This window comes from Oryx dammah, unplaced genomic scaffold (assembly GCF_014754425.2).
Source record: "Oryx dammah isolate SB20612 unplaced genomic scaffold, SCBI_Odam_1.1 HiC_scaffold_21, whole genome shotgun sequence".
Classification (NCBI taxonomy): Eukaryota; Metazoa; Chordata; class Mammalia; order Artiodactyla; family Bovidae; genus Oryx; species Oryx dammah.
The window spans coordinates 3,197,107-3,222,203 of NW_024070205.1; positions in this window are offsets into that span (position 1 = coordinate 3,197,107).

Here is a 25,097-nt window from a genome sequence, read left to right on the forward strand (position 1 = left end):
CAGTAAAGGGCTAGAGAATAAAAGGTAGACCTCTAGAACTTAAAAAAAGGTCAAGGCTGAGCCTTCCTAGCTTGGAAAGCAAAGGATGAAAACAGTGGAGAGCGACACTAGGTCATCGACAGATGGGAGAACGTTATGGCGTCCTAAGGACAGAGAAGAGTATTCATGGTCATGTGATAAGTCAGGATTGAAATCTAGCTCTCTGGGGATGATGATAATTGAATTCAAGTTCTGCTGCTGGTTGGGTAAAACAAACCTCGTAGTTAATTATTGACCAGTGAAGTGTTTTCAGCTAGGTCCAGGAAGGGTTTGCTATACCAAGGTCACTGCAAGTTCATGGTCTTATTCTAGTTTCATCTGGTTAGTGCTTGTTGTTGTTGTTCTGTCGCTCAGTTGTGTCCGGCTATGACCCCATGGACTTCAGCATGCCTGCTTTCCCTGTTCTTCACCATCTGCCGGAGTTGGCTCAAACTCCATCTCATCCTCTGTTCCCCCCTTCTCCGCCTGCCTTTCATCTTTCCCATCTTCAGAGTCTTTTCCGATGGTTAGAGCTAGTTGTCATGAAATTTAGTTTTGATATCTTCCAGGCCAGTACTACTCTAGTGGAAAATTTTCCATTTGCAGATGTGGAAGGTCAAGGAGCTGAGGACATAGAGTCAAGGAAAAGAGAGCACTTCACGCAGTGAGAATAACACATGTGGACACCACCGTGGCATCGGAAAGGCTATTACAGGAACCAACGGAGGCCGCTGCGGTATGACGAAACAAAGCCTGCACAACTGCTGCCACTCGAGGTTGAGAAGGTGGCCTATAGCCAGACTATAATATACAATGGAATATTACTCAGCCATACAAATGAATGAGATCATTTGTAGTGATGTGGATGGACCGAGTCTGTCATATAGAGTGAAGAAAGTCAGAAAGAGAAAAGTATCTCATATTAATGCATACATATGAAATCTAGAAAAATGGTACAGAGGGACCGATTTCCAGGGCAGGGATAGAGACAGAGACACAGAGATGGGCACGTGTACACAGGAGGGGAAGGTGGTATAATGTGTGTACTTACAGCTCAGGCTTGTTGCTGTACAGCAGAAACTAACACAACATTGTAAAGCAGATATGCACCAATAAAAAAATAACTTTACTACTGTCTGAAGGAAAATAGAAAGCCACCAAAGGATTTTAAAAACAAAAGGTACAGGTGGGATTTGAAGGGCAGTAGATGATCTCATTGAATTAAAAAAAAAAAATCACTCTGGTTACTGTGTGAGCCACAAGCACAAGCTGGAATCAAAATTGCCGGGAGAAATAACAACCACCTCAGATTCGCAGATGACACCAACCCTTATGGCAGAAAGTGAAGAAGAACTAAAGAGCCTCTTGATGAAAGTGAAAGAGGAGAGTGAGAAAGCTGGCTTAAAGCTCAACATTCAAAAACCAAAGATCATAGTATCTGGTCCCATCACTTATTAGCAAATAGATGGGGAAACAATGTAAATAGTGAGAGACTTTACTTTTGGGGGCTCCAAAATCACTGCAGATGGTGACTGCAGCCATGAAATTAAGATGGTTGCTCCTTGGAAGGAAAGTTATGACCAACCTAGACAGCATATTAAAAAGCAGAGACATTACTTTGCCAATAAAGGTCCATCTAGTCAAAGCTATGGTTTTTCCAGTAGTCATGCATGGATGTGAGAGTTGGACTACAAAGAAAGGTGAGCACCAAAGAATTGATGCTTTTGAACTGTGGTGTTGGAGAAGACTCTTGAGAGTCCCTTGGACTGCAAGGAGATCCAACCACTACATCCTAAAGGAGATCAGTCCTGAATATTCATTGGAAGGACTGATGCTAAAGCTGAAACTCCAATACTTTGGCCACCTGATGCAAATAACTGATTCCTTGGAAAAGACCTTGATGCTGGGAAAGACTGAAGGCAGGAGGAGAAGGGGACGACAGAGGATGAGATGGCATCACCGATGCGATAGACATGAGTTTGCATAAACTCTCGAGTTGGTGATGGACAGGGAAGCCTGGTGTGCTGCAGTCCATGGGGTCGCAAAGGGTCGGACATGACTGAGCAACTGAACTGACTGTAAAGCTTTGCTTACTGACCTGAGGCTTTAATAGATGCTTGGGCTTCCCCAGGGGCTCAGCTGGTAAAGAATCCACCTGCAATATGGGAGACCTGGGTTCAATCCCTGGGTTAAGAAGCTCCCCTAGAGGTGGGCATGGCAAGGCACTCCCATATTCTTGCCTGGAGAATCCCCACGAACAGAGGAACCTGGCGGTCTATAGTTCATGGGATCACAAAGAGTCGGACACGGCTGAGCGACTAAGCACAGCACAGCACACCATTGAGGAAGCAATTATCATCGGCCAGGGAGAGATGAAGGAATTCGAAACAGAAGTTTCCAATAAATGTGGGTGATCTTTCTAACAATGAAAAAGAGTGATTGTGTGAGGGGAAATAACTAGGCCATCCAAAACACAAACTGCTGGATAATTGATGAACATAACACTTAAGGCTTGATCCCAAGTTTCCACGTTAGAGGCTATGTTTGGCAGGCTGTGAAATGAGCCCCAGTGGTCCTCATTGGCAGGTATTTATACTCTGGTGTAGTCGCCAGTTCCTGAGCATGGGCTGGACCCATGGACTTCATTCTAACCAGTGGAATGGGGGGGGTGGCGGTCAGGGAGTCATTTCCACGATTAGGTCACCAGCAGATGTGTCCTCCCCTTTGATGACTGTCTTCTGCTTTCTCCCGGGTCCCTCTCCGTGGGGTGAACCACCTGTCCTGTCAGGAAACAATCTTGGTGGAAAGGTGTCCGCAAAGACGGGCAGAAGCCACAGCTGCTTGAGTGAACTGGCCGGTGGATCCTGTTGTAGTTTGATCTGGATGTGACTGAAGCTGGACCAACGCCTTGACCACAGCCTACGGCAATGCTGAGCCAAGAGGGACACAACCCAGCCACATCAGATTCCCGACCGCAGCGTGAGGTAGTAAGTCTTCATTTTTTAAGTTGCTAAGGTTTGGGGTGATTAGCAATAGGTGACTAATGCAGGAAACTTGCTGGATAAATAAGCAGTTTGTCCTTCTTATGTCACTTCTTCTAATTTTTTTTTTTTTAATCCCTGGATGCACCACTACACTTCTTCACTATCTTAGACTTTTTCACTTTCCTTACTAAATATTTTCTTAATGTTATGTTTTACAGGAGTCAGTGTACAGATAGATATAATAGGAAACTTAGATTTTTTTTTTTTAGTTTTAATGGTTCAGAGGTTGATAAAAGAAGAAACGAATAGAGATGTGATGTCTTTATAAATCTACCTCTATTATAAAATTAGGAGGTATTTTGCTTTGATAAATTTCACACAATAGATGAAATCAAAGTATTAAAGTATCTTTATCTTCACTGCTTTGTTAATTTTAGCAATTTTTGGTAAAAACTATGGTAGTACTTATTAAATAAAAAAAATGACAGTCTTCAGATTTTTGATGTAATTACATAATAATAGAAGAAAGAACCCTTGGTATCTCACTGATGATATCTGAGTACTATAGACCAAGAATGAATGGTGGGCGTAGAAAGAACATGAACTTGTCTCCATGAAAACCTTGTCCACTGAGTACTGTACCACTGCTGTTTTGGCTGCTTGCTGTCACCCTCGGCAGGGACAGCTTCCTCCTGCTGACAGAGCAACCTCATTGGATGACAGCCATCCGGCTGCCAGGTTCTGCCTCTTCTAGGTACCACGACGCCCCTGGAGCACTGACTCAGACCCCCAGAGCTGCCCGTGTGGAGGACTCAGAGCAGCTTTCTTTCATCCTTCAATGTAATGCTCTGATAAAATGGTACCAATGAACTGCACTTTCTCCAAATATAAAGCCTCCATGGAGCATTTCTTTCTGTCTAATTCAGAGAATCAAGCATAAATCCATAAATGGAGCCAACAGAAGCATCTCTATGTCAAGTACCTTGCAAAGGTGCTTTTAGGACTAAACCCAAACAAAAAAATCATTTTGTGTGTGTGAAAGCCTCCCAATTTTTCATACAATAGATTCTTGGAAAATCATGGCCAGAATTATCTGAATCAAGGCAAAGGAAACCACTTGACCTCAAACTAATTCCACCCAACATCAAAGAAAAATCATCCTCAACCTTTCCATGTCCTTCTGTTAATAATAATAGCAACAATGACAAGAACAAAAAATTAATAAATGTCTCAAGATCTGAGTCAGTTAAGAATCTGCCTGCAATGCAGGAGACCCAGGTTTGATCACTGGGTTGGTAAGATCCCCTGTAGAAGAGAATGGCTACCCACTCCAGTATTCTTGCCTGGAGAGTTCCACGGACAGAAGAGCCTGGTGGGTTACAGTCCATGGGGTTGCAAAGTATTGGACACAACTGAGCGGCTAACATACACACACACACACACATTATTTTGAACAACTGGCAGAATATAAGAAGTTCAGTCATGTCCAGCTCTTTGCGACCCCAGGACTGCAGCACCACGGGTCTCCCTGTCATCAGCAATTCCCAGAGCTGGCTTAAACTTATGTCCATTGAGTCAATGATGCCATTCAACCATCTCATCCTCTGTCGTTCCCTTCTCCTCCTGCCTTCAATCTTTCCCAGCATCAGGGTCTTTTCCAGTAAGTCACTTCTTCCCATCAGATGGCCAAAGTAATGGAGCTTCCGTCTCAGCATCAGTCTTTCCAACGAATATTCAAGGCTGATTGCTTTTAGGATGGACTGGTTTGATCTCCTTGCAGTCCAAGGAACTCTCAAGAATCTTCTTCAACACCACAGTTCAAAAGCATCAATTCTTCAGTGCTCAGCTTTCTTTAGAGTCCAACTCTCACATCCATACATGACTACTGGAAAAACCATAGCCTTGACTAGACAGACCTTTGTTGACAAAGTAATGTCTCTGCTTTTTAACATGTTGTCTAGGTTGGTCATAACTTTTCTTCCAATGAGCAAGCATCTTTTAATTTCATGGCTGCATTCACCATCTGCAGTGATTTTGAAGCCCAGAAAAGTAAAATCTCTCACTGTTTCCATTGTTTCCCTATCTATTTGCCATGAAGTGATGGGACCAGATGCCATGATCTTTGGTTTTTAAATGTTGAGTTTTAAGCCAACCTTCTCACTCTCCTCTTCCCCTTTCATCAAAAGGCTCTTCAATTCCTCTTTGCTTTCTGCCATAAGCATGTTGCCATCTGTGCATCTGAGGTTATTGATGTTTCTCCTGGCAATCTGGATTCTAGCTTGTGCTTCATCAAGCCCAGCGTTTTTCATGATGTACTCTGCATATAAGTTAAATAAGCAGGGTGACAGTATCCAGCCTTGATGTACTCCTTTCCCAGTTTGGAACCAGAATACATTAGAATTTGGAATATAGGAAAGGAGAACCCATATGACTGCTTCCCTCAGAAAACACAGTGGAGCAGGAAAGACGGACACCAGAGCCTTGAAGCCTATTACACTGCTGGCTTCCAATACAAATAACATGAATATATTCACAATAATGCAGAATTATTTTCACTTTTGGACAATGCATGTAAGATTCACTTGGGCTTCCAGACAAAAATCATATGTTATAAATACCATTCTTGATATGAAAGTGGCAACAGATCTTCCAGAAGATAAGAAGAACAAAAGGGGCTGAGAATAGACATTTAGAGGCTTTTGTATCCTCATTTGAAGATGTGGAGATTGGTAATAAACTGCCGATAATGATGGGAGAAGCAATAGTTTCAATAAATTATTTAACACTAAAACATTACCAACACAAGAGCCTTATACTGAAAGTGTGTAGAAGAGGTAGGGAGAATCACAGTGAGAAATGGATAAATAAATGGAAATATTGATAAACATATCATTAAAAATATACATAAGACAAAAATGATTTCTAAGTGAAACTGAAGAATATTGTTTTATTTACGGACATCACTCTACAATACAATCTTTTTGAACTATGATTGATGTAGTTTTAAGAAAAAAATATTTTTAAAATATTATAGAATAAAATGGCACTAGTATAGGCTGTATTTTACTGATTCTCAATGGAAACTAGTGTATAACAGTTTTGATAATTTACATTTGTAAGGCAGTTTTCATATTAAATAGAACAACTTATCCAGCTACCCAATTCCTCTTTATTCTGAAACTTCCCAAACTGATTTCTGGGAGCCTCTGAGGTATTTCACGGGATTCCATTGATAATGACATTTTCTCTGCCCCCTGAGGTCAATATCCGCAACGGAAGTTCTGGTGTCCTTTTCAATACCGTCATTGCCAAATACACACAAGTCTGACTTGACAAATTGGTGCTAAACAGAAGCCATATGGTTCTCAGGAGCCAGTGGGGTGGCTGTTCCTCTTTGCCACCCTCCCACACTCCTAACTCAAGGTTCCAGAGGATTATGGTTTTTTTTTTTCTTTTGGTAAAAAGAAAATTCCTTTGTCTTCTGCCCACAGCCTTTCCTCTTATGAAGCTCAGGGAGATATTTAAGGGTCCAGTGGGGAACTGTCCCAGTACATCCTGCTCCCAGCCTGCAGAATGGCAAAGGCATGGTGGAGGCTGAAGCTCCAATCCTTTGGCCACCTGATGTGAAGAACTGATTCATTAGAAAAGACCCTGGGATGCTGGGAAAGACTGAAGGCAGGAGGAGAACGGGGCGACAGAGGATGAGATTGTTAGCATCGTGGATTCAATGGACATGAGTTTGAGCAAGCTCAGGGAGATACTGGAGGACAGAGGAGCGTGGTGTGCTGCAGTCCATGGGGTCGCAGAGAGTCGGACATGACTGAGCGACTAAAAATAACAACAAAGGGCACAGCTGGCCTCAAGCATTTGAAAGCTGCCCGAATCTACTAGTTCCTTCCGTTTAGATTCTCTTTTCAGATTTGTTTTATATTTTAAGACTCAAATTCTCTACGCAGTAGGTGTTAGGACCTCACAGCTATCAAAACGCATGGCTCCCCAGCTCTGGAGGAAATCGAGAGGGACTCATCATAGACCCACATTCCCAAATCTCAGAACAGGATTCTGGTTCGCTCAGGCAACATTGACCAATCGACGATCACCGCCTGATTGGGGAAGGAGGCAGAGCTCTGTAAACCCATGACTGTTCTAACGGAAATCCTGCCATAGAGAGTGTAGGAAGAAGGGCCTTCCCTGGCGGTCCAGTGGTTCAGCCTTCACCTTCCAATGCAGGGGACGTGGGTTCAATCCCTGGTCAGGGTGTTAACAGCCCACGTGCCTCACAGCCAAAATACCAAAACATAGAAACACTGTTGTAACAAATTAAATAAAGACAAAAAAACAGTGCACATTAAAAAAAAAAAAAAACAACTCTTGAAAAAAGTGTAGGAAGGATTATTCTTCAGAAAAATGAAGGGGAGGGTGTGGTGTTAGAACTGAGAGTCGAAGAGCATCCAGGCGTAAGAAACAGCACAGGTACAAGGTCCTGGAACTCCTCTTAGTGGATGTGAGATGAGTGGTTTAAAAATCACGTGCTTTCAGTATGTACCCACCTTCACAGAGAGCAGAGGAGTTTGTCCCCGTGTTGTAATTTGAGATCAGCAAAGTCAAAACTGCATCGATTCTCAGTCCTATTATGAAGCCCACATTTTCCACAGCTGTAGTGTTCAGTTCAGGTAAGCTTCTTTCAAATGTGGGCACAGTGGTGAAGAATCCGTCTGTCAATGTAGGGGAAACAGGAGATGCGGATTCAATCCCTGGGTTGGGAAGATCCCCCGGAGGAAGAAATGGTAGCCCACTCGAGCATTCTTGCCTGAGAAATCGCGTGGAGGGAGAAGCCTGGCATGCCACTGCTCATGGGGTCGCAAAGAGTCAGACATGACTGAGCAACGGAGCGCACACAGAAAGGTTGAGTGCAAAGTAGGAGAATTATAAGTTATCCCGTCCTGAACTTTAATAACTTCCCTCAAATTAGATTCTTAATTAGCTGAATAGTCAAGGAAAGCCCTGATGGCTCGAGTCACACAGGGAGAGATTTTTGTATGCCTATTTTCATGATGCAATGCTTAGGGAAAATACAAAACAGAGTATACAGTCTTATGAAAAAATGAAACCATTCACCTTAGAAATTAAGACTCAGGAAACACGAGGCATACGGTGAGGCTCTGAAGGAACAGGCCTGCTCGTGTGTTCCCGCACACACCTGGTGGTTTAATGTCAGGCTTTCGAGTTCAGGCATCAGGCTTGAATGCTAGTGAATTTGGGCAAGTTCCTTCACACTCTGCTACAGCTTCCTTGACTTCTAAGCTACAAATGGTTTTAAAAGCCTCATGGAGTTGTGGTGAATTAAAATAATTATATACAACACAGAGCAGTGCTGAGCATATACTAAGACTTGAAAAGTATTCCTGCTAGCTATTACTCCTAGGGAGAAGGCTAGACACTCTGAAGCTGTGAGCTTCTAGAAGCAATGCAGAAAGAAACATGGAGGGGAGGAAGTTCAAGAGTCTGCGAGGCACCAGTGGGCACGTTTAAGCCTGGGATAGCATCACTGCAGCAACCCTTGTGACTGCAGAATTGGTTTAGGTCCAAAGCTTCACATATGGCTTTTGAGATGGAATTTTGACAATTTTGTCCTGCTGTGGGTGTGATGCCTTATTAGACAGCACAGTGCACAGGTCAGCTTTGTATAATTTGAGTATCATTTCTTCCCTGAGTTTACTCAATAACTACTTTGAACTTAAATCTGGACATGGCTGTTACTTAGCCAATTTGGCATGAGAATTTTATATATATATCTTTTGAAAGAAAACAAAAAGTGTGGGACTCCCTTACTCCTCCTTTATGGAATAACAACATTGTATGGAGAAATACAGACCCATACATTAGATTTGGGGTTGTTAAATTATGATCTGAGCAGCTCAAGCCTTAATAGCTATGATCCCACACCACTCATGCTTTTGAACTGTGGTGTTGGAGAAGACTCTTGAGAGTCCCTTGGACTGCAGGGAGATCCACCCAGTCCATTCTGAAGGAGATCAGCCCTGGGATTTCTTTGGAAGGAATGATGCTAAAGCTGAAACTCCAGTACTTTGGCCACCTCATGCGAAGAGTTGACTCATTGGAAAAGACTCTGATGCTGGGAAGTATTGGGGGCAGGAGGAGAAGGGGATGACAGCGGATGAGATGGCTGGATGGCATCACCGACTCGATGGACTTGAATCTGAGTGAACTCTGGGAGTTGGTGATGGACAGGGAGGCCTGACGTGCTTCGATTCATGGGATCGCAAAGAGTCGGACACGACTGAGTGACTGAACTGAACTGAACACCACTCAGAGACCTCTTGTACGCATGCTAAGTCACTTTAGTCACGTCCGACTCTTTGCGACCCCATGGGCTGCCTGTCAGGCTCCTCTGTCCATGGGATGCTCCAGGCAAGAATACTGGAGTGGGTTGCCATGCCCTCCTCTGGGGGATTTTCCCCACCCAGGGATAGAACCTGGGTCTCTTCCGTCTCCTGCATTGGCAGGCAGGTTCTTTGACACTAGCACCATCTGGGAAGCCCAACAGACATCTTGGGTCCTCAGTTTTCTGTTTGTTTTTTTGCTCAGTTGTTTGTGAGACTGTTTAGTCAAAAAACCTATCTGGAAGCCATGCGTATGCAACAGATATGATTAAAATATAGAAGAAATGATAGAATCCTGAAAATCCAGATCTCCTCCCCTTGGTTCCTTTGCAGTTCCCAGGGCGGTTACATAACTTCTGGACAAAAGCCTTCCCCAGGCACTTTCTGTTTTTAGATACGTATTTCAGCTGAGCACCTACTTCCCGCAAAGCTAAGCACAACTAACGCACCCTAACCATGGAAAGTGGTTACTACAGCTTTTTGCCTCTTTTGTTCTCATCTGTGTATTTTGCCTTCTTTAAATCTCCTTAAAATACACTCTTAAAAACGTCTTAATTAAATGGAAAGAGATTATCAGTAAACCACTGTCGAGAAACCATTTTAAAATACAATAAGATCACAAATATGTTCATATCAAGTAATCATCAATGAATCATTCAAAAATCAGTGGATTACTCTTGTTTCTCTGGGTTAAACTTGGTCAGCCTTTCTTGTTGTAGGGAAGAATATACCACTCTCTTGTATTCATGTTTGGAGCCTTAATTACAGTTACAACAACTGTTACTTCTTGTCTAGGCCTTCAGTGTTTGGAGTAAACGACCCAGATTTGAGGTCAAAAGAGTTGGTTTTAAGTCCATTTTCTACCACTTGCTAGTTCTATGAAAGTTAATCAAAATGCTAAACATTTTGAGCCACAAGTTGAGATAAATAATATTATTCAGGGTATTCAATTGACTTTGTGACCACCATGCTTTCTCTTTTTTTAAAAAAAACTTTACTGGTGTATAGTTGATTTACAATCTTTTGCTAGCTTCTGCTGTACAGAAAAAGTGAATCATATGCATATATCTCTTTGTTTGAGTTTATTTTCCTGCATAGGTCATAGGTCATTACGGAGCACTGGGCCACATTCCCTGTGCTATACAGCAGGCTCTCGTTGTTTATCCATCCTATGCATATTAGTGTATATATGCCAGTCCCAATCTCTCTCTCTGCTAGGTGGCCAAAGGGAGACAGGGAGATGAGGTAAGAGACCCTCACAGCAATTTACACATAAAGAGGGTGGCCCTGACCAGTGCCCTAGCCTTTTTAAACCTTAATTTTATTAGCGTACAGTTGAATTACAATGTTGTGTTAATTTCTGCTGTACAGTGCAGTGAATCAGTTGGCCTGTTTTCTGTCTTCCACAGTGGAATGTAAGCTCCTTGACTGCAGAGAGGTTCTTCAGTGATGTATCAACTACCCAAAGGGCTTCCCAGGTGAATCTACTGGTTAAAAAAAAACCACCTCCTGATGCAGGTGACCTAAGAGACCTGGGTTCAATCCCTGGATCAGGAAGATTCCCGGGAGAAGAGCATTTCGGCCCACTCCAGTATTCTTGCCTGAAGAATCCCATGGACAGAGGAGCCTGAAGGGCTACAGTTCACAAAGTTGCAAGAGTCAGACACGACTGAGCGAGTAAGCACACACCAACGCGTACACACAACTACCCAGAACAGTGCTGAGTGCTGAGTACCCAGATGAGTGAAGTTTTGGTTGACTAACTGAACAAAGGAAGGAATAAATAAATACATATTTTGAAGTGGTTTTGTCCCACAGCATCTACCACAGTGTCTGACAAGGAGAACACACCAATCAAATGTTACTATTCTTAAGCAATTTTCTCAGAGTAAATTCTGAGGTTATTGGATCACCAAATCCATTCATAAGCATGTGGATAGACTTTCCTATGTAATGTTCTATATAAATCCTGAAAATGATTGGGTAGCAACAAGAAAATGTAATGTGAGACATTTTTGTTTATCAAATTCCATACTTATTTGCATGACAATAACATTTTTCATTATTGCAAAGAGTTTTTCAAAGCATTTTCTCCAAGCAAGATTGGCTGTGCTGTAATTTTTCTGTCTGGAGATATGTAGAACATCTTCTTAGCTGTTTTGCAGGCTGTCTTTATCCAAACTTATTTAAAAGAGTGTCTCTAGAAATATCCTCACATTTTATTTTGAATATTTCTATAAAGTAACTGTCACATATTTCTTACCAGTATTTCATTAGTGAGCTAACAAAGCTAACAAAGAAAATAATTTCACTTTTTGGAGCTAAAAGGAGACTCTTAAAGTCAAGCCAGCTTTTCAGTTCCTCAGTTCTTGTGATCACCAATGCTTGTCCAGTCATAGGAATTATCATAACCACCCTTTCCTTGAGTTGCTTGGAAGACTATGACCAGGCATAACTACAGAACTTTGGTTTCCCAGCTGGAAACACGGCTGCTCTCCATGGCATATGCAGGACTTTCAAGCAGGAATCAAATTCCCAAGTTTATTTTAGGTATTAATGTAATATGGACAGACCATGTCAAAGATGAACACTCTTGGAGCGACCATAAAAAGATCCACCAAAAAAAAAAAAAAAAAAAGCAATTCACCTTCACTTTCCTATTGTTAAAGATATTTCACACTGATAGCATGGAAGGAATCAATACGCAGAAAAGAAGATTTTGACCCGAAACACCTCATTTTTAAAGAAGGACGTTTATCATGGGTTTAAAGGATAGTGAGTTCACAGGCCCCAGTGTGAACACGGGTGACCAAGGGGAGGAGGTTTCTAGCGAGGCCACTTCCAGCTCCCAGCAGGTGCGGCCTGGGTGTCAGTCTGAAGACTTGACTCATTAAGTCCTGCCACTCCAGCACTGTACTCTTTATGACAAGCAAAACAAGAAGGAACAGTGAGGCTTTTATATTTAACCCATAAAACTTAACACTCTGACCTCAACCATATAAACCAGAAGTGAAAGAGGGCATTGCAAATCTGACCGATAAAACTGGAAAAGCACTTCCAGGCTGGGATTACAAGACGCTATGTCTGTGTACACCAGGGAGAGAATGATTTGCAAGCTCCTTTATGTAGGTGGTTCCAGAACCAGCAGAGTCCACTTTCTTTGCAGCGTTTCAGACACGTTGGTGAATGGTGGACAGGCCCCTCGGCAAGAGCTGGTTTGCACCAGGGGCTGGGAAGTCTCTTGGGTAGAAAGCTGTGGTGGTGGAACTTACCGTGGTCCAGCGGCTGAGACTCCTCCCTGCCAATATAGGGAGCCCAAGTTCGACCCCTGGTCAGGGAGCTAGGTTCCTCTTGCTCAAATAAAGACCCAGCACAGCCAAATAAATAAATATTTAGAGAGAAAGAAAGATGTGATGTGGTGAGAAAGGAACCCTCTGTTGTAGAGAGAAGATAGCATTTCATGTCTGTAAGTTTCCCTTCGTGTCAATCCTGAGAGACCCAGACCATGTAGAGCTGAAACTGTGGACACAGCCAATAACAAGTCTCCATTTCCCCTTCCTCCAGGCCCCTGACAACCACCATTCTACTCTCTGCTTTTGAATTTGAGTATTTTATTTTTAAATTTAAATCTTTATTAAATCTACTTAGTTTTATAAATGTTTTATTTTATATTGGAGTGTAATTGATTAACCATGCTGGGTCAGTTTCAAGTGCACAGCAAAACGACTGTTATGCATCTGTAGGAATCTGTTCTTTTTCAAATTCTTTTCTGATGCAGGTTATCATTGAGTACTGAGCAGAGGTCCCTGTGCCGTACAATAGGTCCTTGTTGGTTATTTGTTTTAAATATTGCAGTATGTACATGTCCATCCCAGGCTTCCAGTATGTAAAGTATGCTGTGATTGTCTCACCTTGGAAGAGAGGAAAGGGCAGAGAACCGAGAGAAGGATGTTGTTTTAATGGTCTCTTCCTGGGGAAAGAGAAGTGAAAATAATACTGATGTCAAGAAGGTGTTCTTCAGTTATGATTTCAAGTCTTTCATAACCATATCATAACTTGAACAAATGTAAAACACCTTCTTTTCTGTGTGACTTTCACTTCGAGTTTTTATCTACTTAAAAATAAACCTACCTATGAGCCAGTGATTCCACTCCTACATATTTTTACCCAAGAGAAATGATAATGTAAGTTTTAAAAAAAAAAAAAAACCCTTATACAAGAGTGTTCATAGCAGCTTTATTCCCAATAGGTAAACTAGGGGATTTTAATATGCTACAGTTGGTGAAACTAGTGAATTATGACTCAACCAAAGCTCTGCTTTGGTGAGAGGCCCAGGTGTACCCCTTAAACTCAAGCTGGAAGAACACTGCATCCTCCACAATCTCTTCCGCACATCGTCTGATGAGCCCATGAAGGGAAAGGAATTATCTGCAGAAGAGAAGCTTGCTATCAAGGTTGTTTTCTGGACCCACCAGAAAACATATATTTTACATAATGTATGAAGACACCATCCTAAGGATGGGGGAAATAAACTCTGATGTTGAGGCTAAGCCAGGGCTTCAGGGTTCCAGAGATCCACAAACCCAGTGTTACGCTAATGGAGACCACTGCCTCTGATTTGCTACTAGGAGGCGCTGACCCGGAGGGGAGGAAGCAGCAAATGTAGGTGTAATCCCTGCAGACCTGGGCTCTGTCTCTTGCCCCCTTGTCTCCCTCTGGAGCTCAGCAATGCTGTGTCTCACTTTGCAAAGTAAGGGAGGGGGTTGACGTGAGAAGTGTGGGACACCTTACATACGGGAGGAAGGGTCTGCAGTCCACGTGCTTTAGGTAATGCTGCTTTTCTGATTTTACTGTTGTTCAGTTGCTCAGTCATGTCCCACTCTTTGTGACCCCGTGAACTGCAGCACACCAGGATTCTCTGTTCTTCACTGTCTCCCGGAGTTTGCTCAAACTTATGTCCATTGAGTTTCTGATGCTATCTAGCTTTTCTGATGCCTTCAGCCAATTCTCCAGGAAACCCTTAACTCATGACAACTGGGTCGGTTTGGGGGCCAAGAAGATGGGGATGATCAGAAAAATCCTGAATACCTGACACCCTCTGAAATGTCAAGATCCTCTAGACACTGCTGTAACCCAGGCTTTAAAAGAAATGGCTGTTTGTTGTGTTTTATTTAGTTTTTTTTTTTACTCCACTTCCCATTCTCTCCTAGAGACAGTGAAGCACAGTCCAGCTGGCAAGCAGAAACAAAATAACAAAAAAGAAGAGACAGGGATGAGATGAAGGGAAAAAACCACCACCAGAGTCTGTATAATTCACAAACTGATTATTGACTTTGGGCATTTGAGAGTTGACCTCACTTATATAACTCAGAGCTACCAGAAGGCTGAAGGGGCTCCCCTAACCTAAAGCAAGTTCTATGCATTTTAGCAATTTTTACGGTGAGCCAGGAATGATAATTCAACTGAATAATGTTCCTCCAGAGTCTTAAGCATTGTCTAGGACTGCTGAATTATAAAACAGAAAAATCACTGTACGAGGTTCAATGACATGTTTGCATAAGAACCAGTGTATTCAGTAGCAATAAGCCGGTATCGTACTTTCTATTGTACAGGAAACTGTCCAGTTTAAGCCCTTTTTCTCACTTCTTCAGCGTGAAAAGACTTTGAACTGAATGTGTTTGCATTTTACAGCTTTGTATGGCACCCCACTCCAGTACTCTTGCCTGGAAAATCCCATGGACAAAGGAGCCTGGTAGGCTGCAGTCCATGGGGTCACTAGGAGTCAGACATGACCGAGGAACTTCACTTTTACTTTTCACTTTCATGCACTGGAGAAGGAAATGGCACCCCACTCCAGTGTTCTTGCCTGGAGAACCCCAGGGATGTGGGAGCCTGGTGGGCTGCCGTCTCTGGGGTCGCAGAGTTGGACACTACTGAGGCAACTTAGCAGTAGCAGCAGCAGCAGTTATTTAAAAAGGTTTCTGTCCCTTCCTTTCAGGTATTTTGTTTTGGAGGGTTTTGAGATTTTATAAAAAAATTATATTGGAGTATAGTTGACTAACAATGTTGTGTAAATTTCTAGCATTTTTAAATGTTTTAAATTTACTGTTTGAGCAGTTCCAAGAACTATCCACCTGTGGTTCCACCATCTTTTGTCACAGTTTCACACAATTTTCAGGGTGACTGTGAAATTTTTTAACTTTTCAGGAAATCTCTGCTGTTATGGTCCTAGTGGATGGATGTCCTGTTCTGATGCTGATGAAAGGACCTGCCTATTATAATACAACAGCAAGTCTCCACAAAGATACATGGAATGTGGGAGGAGGGGGTTGAGCTCACAGGTTTCATGTAGAAATGGTACACAGGAGAGGGTAATGGAAGGGGTGAGTGGAAGCAGCCCTTCCCAGAGACAGCTTCTGATCTGAGCTGCACCTGCAGAGGCATAAATCTAAGGCCAGTTCAGTTCAGTTGCTCAGTCGTGTCTGACTCTGTGACCCCATGGACTACAGCACGCCAGGCTTCCCTGTCCATCACCAACTCCCGGAGTTTACCCAAACTCATGTCCATCGAGTTGGTGATGACATCCGACCATCTCATCCTCTGTCGTCCCCTTCTCCTCCTGCCCTCAATCTTTCCCATCATCAGGGTCTTTTCCATGAAGTCAGTTCTTCACATCAGGTGGCCAAAGTATTGGAGTTTCAGCTTCAACATCAGTCCTTCCAATGAATATTCAGGACTGATTTCCTTTAGGATGGACTGGTTGGCTCTCCTTGCTGTCCAAGGGACTCTCAAGAGTCTTCTCCAACACCACAGTTCAAAAATATCAATTCTTTGGCACTCAGCTTTCTTTATGGTCCAACTCTCTCATCCATGCATGACTACTGGAAAAACCATAGCTTTGACTAGACAGACCTTTGTTGGCAAAGTAATGTCTCTGCTTTTTAACATGCTGTCTAGGTTGATACGGAGAAGGCAATGGCAATCCACTCCAGTACTCTTGCCTGGAAAACCCCATGGATAGAGGAGCCTGGAAGGCTACAGTCCATAAGGTTGCTAAGAGTCGGACACGACTGAGCGACTTCACTTTCACTCTTCACTTTCATGCATTGGAGAAGGAAATGGCAACCCACTCCAGTGTTCTTGCCTGGAGAACCCCAGGGACGGGGGAGCCTGGTGGGCTGCCGTCTACGGGGTCGCACAGAGTCAGACACGACTGAAGCGACTTAGCAGCTAGGTTGATAATCTTCTTCATGCTAAAGAAGTGAGAAAAAGGCTTAAACTTGACAGTTTCCTGTACAATAGAAAGTACGATACCCGCTTATTGCTACTGAATACACTGGTACTTATGCAAACATTACATTGAACCTCATAAAAGGATTTTTCTGTTTTACAATTAAGCAGTTCTATACAATGCCTAAGACTCTGGAGGAATATTATTCAGTTGAATTATCACTCCTGGCTCACCATAAAAATTGCTAAAATGTGTAGAACTTACTTTATGTTAAGGGACCCCCTTCAGCCTTCTGGTGGCTCTGAGTTATATAAGTGGCATCAACTCTCAAATGTCCAAAGTCGATAATCTAAGACAGAAGAGAGAATCTCTTTGCAGACAGTCTCTGAGCTGTCTTTCTGCCTGTAACAACTGTGGGGGAGCCTGATAATTAAACCCAACACTTAATTTTGGATGAGCCCAAAAGAGGATTCAGAATTTTTTTAATATATATAAATAAAGTGCTACCAAAACACTACCAGTCAATGGCTATTGGAACTTTTCATCAATGATGGACACACCACGATGTCCTGAGACTAGGATAATCTATGTAGCATGAGAGTGGTTCTAGGTGATCTTTTATTTGAATCATATACAAAATTAAAAATAGATTTGGGGCCAGTCAGAAGGTAAAACTTGGGCACTTGTGCAGCCTGTGGGAAGAACCCATATAGTGAGGGAGTGACCTGTCCAGTCAGCAGTCATGTGAGTGGCTGTGCAGAGGCTCTTCCAGCCCCAAATGAATGCAGCTCCAGGTGACATCTTAAAGGCCAATTCAGAAGACTCCAAGTCATTACCATCAAGCTAAGCAGCTCCCTTTCGATAGGGACTGCATTGAATCTGTAGATTGCTTTGAGTAGAGTAGTCATTTTCACAGTATTCATTCATCCAATCCAAGAACACAGTACATCTCTCCATCTGTTTGTGTTGTCTTTGGCTTCTTTCATCAATATCTTATAGTTTTCTGAGTCCAGGTCTTTTGCCTCCTTAGGCAGGTTTATTCCTAGTATTGTATTCTTTTTGTTGCAATGCTAAATAGGATTGTTTCTTCACTTTTTCTCTCTGATCTTTCATTGCCAGTGTATAGGAATGCATGCGGTTTCTGGGCATTAATTTTGTATCCTGCAACTTTAGGTGCAGACAAATACTGTTTGATTCCACTTACACAAGGTACCTAGACTAGTCAAATTCATAGAGTCAGAAAGTACATTGGTAGATGTCAGGAGCCGGGGTGGAGAGGCGAAGGAGTGATGGGGAGCTAGTGTTTAAACGGGATGGAGTTTAAGTTTAGGAAAGTGAAAAACTCAAGAGATAGGTGATGGTAAAAGTTATACAACAATGTGAATGTGTTTAGTGCCACTGAACTGTATGGATAAAAATGGTTAAAATAGTGTATTTTATATTATGTGACTTTTACCATACCACAATAAAAAAGCATTTAAAAAAAAAGAACTTAGCTGTTCCCTGACCTTCATAAACTCAGTTTAGTTGCTTAGTCGTGTCCAACTCTTTGCAACCCCATGGACTGCAGCACACCAGGCTTCCTTGTCCATCCCCTGCTCCCAGAGCTTGTTTTTGCTTTGACTCCGTCTCTTCATTCTTTCTGGAGTTATTTCTCCATTGATCTCCAGTAGCATATTGGGCACCTACTGACGTGGGGAGTCCATCTTTCAGTGTCCTATCTTTTTGCCTTTTCATACTGTTCATGGGGTTCTCAAGGCAAGAATACTGAAGTGTTCTGCCATTCCCTTCTCCAGTGGACCACGTTTTGTCAGACTTCTCCACCATGCCCACCCGTCTTGGATTGCCCTACACGGCCTGACTCATAGTTTCATTGAGTTAGACAGTGGGATGATAAAAGTATGTTTTTTGAGTCTGAAAAATAAAAGACTTCATTTCTAAAGGAATATGAGTTTGGGTGGTGGGAATCATTAAACCTTGTATTGTGTTTTTTGTTTTTTTGGCTGCAGCACCCAGCATGTAGGATCTTAGTTCCCTGACTTTGGAGGCGTGGAGTCTTAACCACACCAGAGGGTCCAGACGAGTTGCCATGCCCTTCACCACACCGTTCTGCAATGTCTGATAAAGCCCACTGCCTAACGTTTGTATATATGAAACAGCAGTGGAGACTTCCCAGCCCAGACTCCCACCCCGTCAAGCCCTCAGCCTGCCTTTGTCTGTAGAAAAATTTTAGTCAAAGAATAAATTCAAACAGAAAAGTGAGAAAATGCAGGAGCAAAGGAAAATAGTCAAATAAGACCAAGTAATAATAGCTTAGTCATTAAACAAAGCCAAGGACCTTTAGTTCCTTCTCAAGGGCTACAGATAATTTTCTGGGCCATATCCTATGAGCTGTCTCATAGATACTGAAACTCCCACCAGGTGGAGAAGTTAACTATGTGATGACCACAACTGTAGCCATGATTCTGAAAACTGGCCTCAAAGAAATGGGAACAAACTGACCCAGAAGTGAAGACTGACTGTACCTAAAACAGTCCGGATAATGCTGGTCAGATACCGATGACCAGTCTCAGCATGGCTGTCAGACCTGGCCATGCTGTTTGTAGCCCCTCCCCTCCCCCCCGTGCACCCTGGAAGCCCTGCATGTACCAGTTCTTGCCCACTGTGACACGGGGGACTTCCTAGGTGGAGTGGTGGTACAGAATCCACCTGCCGAGGCAGGAGACATGGGTTTGATCCCTGGGTTGGGAAGCTGCCCTGGAGGAGGAAATGGCAACCCACTCCAGTATTTTTGCCTGAAAAATCCCATGGACAGAGAAGCCTGGCGGGCTACAGCTCATGGGGTTGCAAGGAGCTGGACATGACTAATCAACCAAGCATTCACACACACACCCACACACACACACACACATCCACTGTGAGGAGTCGGCATTTGGACATAAGTCCACTTTCTCCTCTGGTTGCCAGCCTCTGAAATAAAGCAAACTGCCCTTTCCACCATTCTGTGTCTCGAGTATTGGTTTTTGAGCCACAAGAAGCCAGATCCCATTTTATGTAACTTATATGTGTTTCTGTGTATGTGTGTGTATTCATGTGTGCATGTGTGTATATTGATGTGTGCATGCATGTGCACACACAACCATCTGTGTCCTTCAGGAAAATCCAGTGGCATGAAAATAGGACCAAGTTGTAAGTCCTGGCAATGCAGGTGATAGCGTGACTGATAGGAAGTACTATTTTTTGAATGCCTATACTGAGCCAGGTAATTGAGACACATTCTGTAAGATGTCTCACAACCTTCAGAGGCAGCTGTTATTAATCATCATTTCCAGGCTACTGAATAAACACTTAAAGAGATTATGTAAGTGCCTAGATCCATCTAACTAGAAACTTTATATACCTAGAGACAAGTGCTACAAAATGAAGAAGCACTATAAACAAAAAATAGAGAAGTCTTGATGAGAAGCTTCACCTGCCTTAACCTTTGCCCAGATCCCTAATCTGTACAGTAGATTTACTTGGGTTCACTATCAGAACTCATTCTTCATTATGACAGTTCCATTTGCATGAACAATAAAAAGTTCAGGGTAGACTCCTTCTTCATCCTTGCATGTGTGCGTATGCTAAGTCACTTCAGTTGTGTCCGACTCCTTGAAAACCTACAGACTGCAGCCCACCAGGTTCCTCTGTCCATTGGCTTCTCCAGGCAAGAACACTGGAGTAGGTTGCCATGCCCTCCTCCAGGGGATCTTACCAACCCAGGAATCAAACCTGCGTCTCCTGAAGTGCAGGTGGATTCTTTATCACTGAGCCTCCAGGGAAGCCCCTCACCCTTGCATTCCTGAATGTAAAATTACTTTCTGATTGCAGAGCTTCTAGTTTTAGTTTGGATGTGCATAAGAATGTGTGTGTGTGTGTTTTAATGTTTAGAGAGCCAACATTTGGACTCCTTCAACCAATTCAACCAAAAAGTCCCGTGACAAAAAATCCAGTACTCTCTGAGGATAGCTATAACTTACTGTAATTTGTTTATTGCATTTTGAGAATGCTGTATATCCTTCCTACACTTGACATAATCTACTAAGCTGGTACCTGATGTCGATTACATGATTATATTCCAGAGTATTCAAGATAGCTTCCTTGTATCTAGTCAGATGTGTAAATGTTGAGTGACGCATGGAGATTCTTACTCAGTCTGGGAATCCCTTTCAGAATCAATTCATAAACACTCACGAACAACGTATGCCTGCAGAGGATTTGATTACCTTACTTTGTATTGCATGTTTGGGAAGAGTGTTAATGGCTGACGTATACTTGCTCTATTGGGATTTATTTTGAAAACAGAGTTTTATTCTATAGGCAGCCTCCTGTTGTGTATTTGTGGTTATTTTTCCACTTCACTGGTTAAAAAGAAACAATTCCAACCCAATCAATTTGACAGCATACGTTATAAGAATTTCCTTATTTCCATAGAAAAGTTTGCTACCATTTATCCAACACCCACTAAGAGTTTTCCATATATCAGGAACTATGCTATATATTTTTATGCATTGTATTTTTATCTTATCTAACACCCAATAATCCTGTGAGTTGGGTACCATTATATCTATTTGATGGATAAGAAGCTAAGAGTCTGAAGGTCAGGCATTTGGTAACTAATGGATTCTATCCTGGATTCTTGAGAACAGAATAGACATAGATTATTTCCATAAATCTCAAAGCCTATTAGCCCATAAATATCTATTTTAGCAGTTCTTGTGGTCTCTGAAGTGCAAAGACCATGATACTCAAGACACTTCGGGAACTCAGTTAAATTAGATCCTTAGCCAGTTAAATAGACCAGAGATTTGAGTGAACCTATTATTGTGAGTACTGATTCAGAAAACTTGAAAGAAACAGAGGACATATTTACATGCTTCCTCAATCAACGATTAACACTAAACCTTGCTTTCTGACGTCGTGAAAGGAAACGCAGCTCTATCGCTCTTGCTGATCAATAGCTCAAGCTCCTGAGCCAGATGTTCAGCAGCTCACCTTGCCTTTAGTTCTTTTTAGCTTTGTGACTTTATTCAAGTTTCTGAACATCTCTGTGTCTCAATTTCCCCTTGTGTAATATGGAGCGTGTAACAGCATTTATACCATAAACCAGTATAATGATTAACTGACTTCTCATTGAGAATTATTATTTTGCTTGTCATTAACATTTCTTTTGGAGAAGGCAATGGCACCCCACTCCAGTACTTTTGCCTGGAAAATCCCATGGGAGGAGCCTGGTAGGCTGCAGTCCACGGGGTCACTCAGAGTTGGACACAGCTGAGCGGCTTTACTTTCACTTTTCACTTTCATGCATTGGAGAAGGAAATGGCAACACACTCCAGTGTTCTTGCCTGGAGAATCCCAGGGACAGGGGAGCCTGGTGGGCTGCCATCTCTGGGGCCGCACAGAGTTGGACACGACTGAAGCAACTTAGCAGCAGCAGCAGCAATATTTCTTTAAAACCTGGGAACTATAAACGAGATTATAAAGCTTTTCTACCAATATTATTATGACTCAAGATGCATGATTGGAACTGAGCAATGTGCTGCTTTCCCAGTGCAGTTCACATCACCTGGGATGGAGGGTCACTCCTCACTCTCTATTTCTCACAGTAAAACAACTATGGGTGAGTTCATGTAAAATGATCTGTTTATCTCTAAGAGGCACTTTGTAAACAATTCTGAGAAGTCAATAATGTCTTATCATTTATACAGCCCTTTTGAATTTCTTAGTATGTTTTTACATGACATATTTACTGCAACCCAGTGATGTTGGAAGGGAAACATTACCATCATTATTTACAAAAGCAGGAAGTGAGTTTAAATGTGAAGTTTTGGTAGAAGGAAAGATAGAGGCTTTAGCTCCTAATTTCTTGATCGCTTGTGTCTCTGAACAGTCTGAGGAAAGATAAAAGGTGATGGTGGTCTGTTTATTGGAAAACTGGATTTTCCCCACCTTTGCCCATCCCAGTGAAGATTATCCCTAATGAGGACAAGAGCACCCGGAAAGAAAGGATGGACTCACTTTTCAAACACTACCAGGTGGCCCAGAAATCCCACTCCCAGAAATACACCCAGAAAAAAAAACATAATTCAACAAGACTTCATTGCAGCCCTATTTACAACAGCCAGGATGTGGCAGTAGCCTAGATGCCCATCGACAGAGGAAAGTGGTAAAGAAGACGCAGTACATATACACAATCGAATCTTACTCAGCCATAAAAAGGAAGTGCAGTGGGTCACTTGTAGAGTTGTGGATGGACCTAGAGACCATCATACAGAGAGGAAAAGATCAGAAAGAGGAAGACATATCACATATAATGAATGTGTGTGCAATCTAGAAAGATGGTATAGATGATCTTATTTGCAAAGCAGAAGCAGAGACGCACCTGTAGAGAACAAACGTATGGACACCAAGAGGAAAGCGGGGGGGCGCACTGGGAGGTTGGGATTGACACGTATACTAACGATACTGTGTATAAAATAGATGGCTAGTGAGAAGCCACTGGAGAGCGCAGGGAACTCTAGTCTGTGCCCTGTAGTCACCTGAAGGGGAATGAAATCCAGAACAAGAGGGGATGGATGGACACACACAGCCGATTCACTTTGCTGTGCAGTAGAAACTAAGCATTGAAGCACAATGCGATACCTGTGGTTGATTCATGGGCACGGCAGAGGCCAGCACAATATTGTAAAACAATTATCCTTTGATTAAAAAAGATGATTAAAAGCATGAAAGGGATCCATTCATTCCCAGAATCAAGGAAGGCAGGCGGTCTCTAGAAGCTGGGGAAATCAAGGAAACAGATTGTCCCCTTGGAGCCTCCAGAAATGTAGCCTGTCGACACCTTAATTTTAGCCCAGTAAGAGGTAACGTGGCCTTCTGACCTTCAGAATTTTAAAGCAAGATAGTGTATCATTTTAGGTTACTGATTTGGCAGACATTTGTTTTAAAACAATAGGAAACTGACATTGGATTTATATTTGATTTGATCGTGAAGTTTTAATTCAGTAAAAAGATCAGGGAGGATGTGTGTTCCCATGAAAGAGAACAACAGACAATGCTTAAAGCACAAAGCGGAGAAGGCTATGGCACCCCACTCCAGTGCTCTTGCCTGGAAAATCCCATGGACGGAGGAACCTGGTAGGCTGCAGTCCTTGGGGTCACTAGGAGTCAGACACAACTGAGTGACTTCTCTTTCACTTTTCACTTTTATGCGTTGGAGAAGGAAATAGCAACCCACTCCAGTGTTCTTGCCTGGAGAATCCCAGGGACGGGGGAGCCTGGTGGGCTGCCGTCTATGGGGTCGCACAGAGTCGGATATGACTGAATCGACTTAGCAGCAGCAGCAGCAGAGCATGAAGGCTGGAAGGAGAACAACCAGTGGACCTGGATGAAACGAAGATGCCTGTGAGGACCAGATGCACGTAGGTGGGGAGGTGAGGGGACACAGGTGCTTAGAGCCCTGAATAAATTCAACCACCTTTTTAAAGAATTCGAACAATTGGGAAACATGAGGAATTGAATTTGCATTTGGAGAGACTTCAAAAATAGTCATGGCTAGAAGCAGAGTGAGATTGAAAAGCTCAGGTAAAAGTTAAGGAATATAATATCTATTGAGAAGAGTATATAATACAGGTGCCCTATGCAGGATGAGATGGCTGGATGGCATCACCGACTCGATGGACGTGAGTCTGAGTGAACTCCGGGAGTTGGTGATGGACAGGGAGGCCTGGCGTGCTGCAATTCATGGGGTCGCAGAGAGTCGGCCACGACTGAGCGACTGAACTGAACTGAGCAGGAACACCTTCGTGGGGTAGGTATAGAGCTAAGGGGCTTCCCTCGTGGCTGAGCGGTAAAGGATCTGCCTGCCCATGCAGGAGATGTAGATTCAATCCCTGGGCTGGGAAGATCCCCTGGAGATGGAAATGGCAACACGCTCCAGTATTCTTACCTGGGAAATCCCATAGACAGAGGAGCCTGTTGGGCTACAGTGCACGGGGTCCCAAAAGAGTTGGACAAGATTTAGAGGCTAAACAGCAACAAGGTGGTAATCAGGCACCAAAGGATAACTTTCTTCTAGTTCTGATTTCTGTCTATAGCAACAGAGAAGGCTAGGCAGGATCAGAGAAACAACTGCCGGCCAAGGGCTCCCTCACCCCTCCACTTGCCAAGTAAAACACTCTATAACCTGGAGACCTCACTCTGCAAACACAGGCTAACAAGTATCATTCACTACTATGGTTCTGGAAAACAACACTATCTATCTGTGATTTGAATTCATGACCATCAGCAGGCCAAGCTTTAACTTTCTGTTTATCTTAAACCTTTAGCTTTTTTATTTTCATGGGAGATTAGTTCCATTTTTGTGCTCAGTTGCTGAGTCGTGTCTGACTCTTTGCGACTCCATAAAGTGTAGCCCAC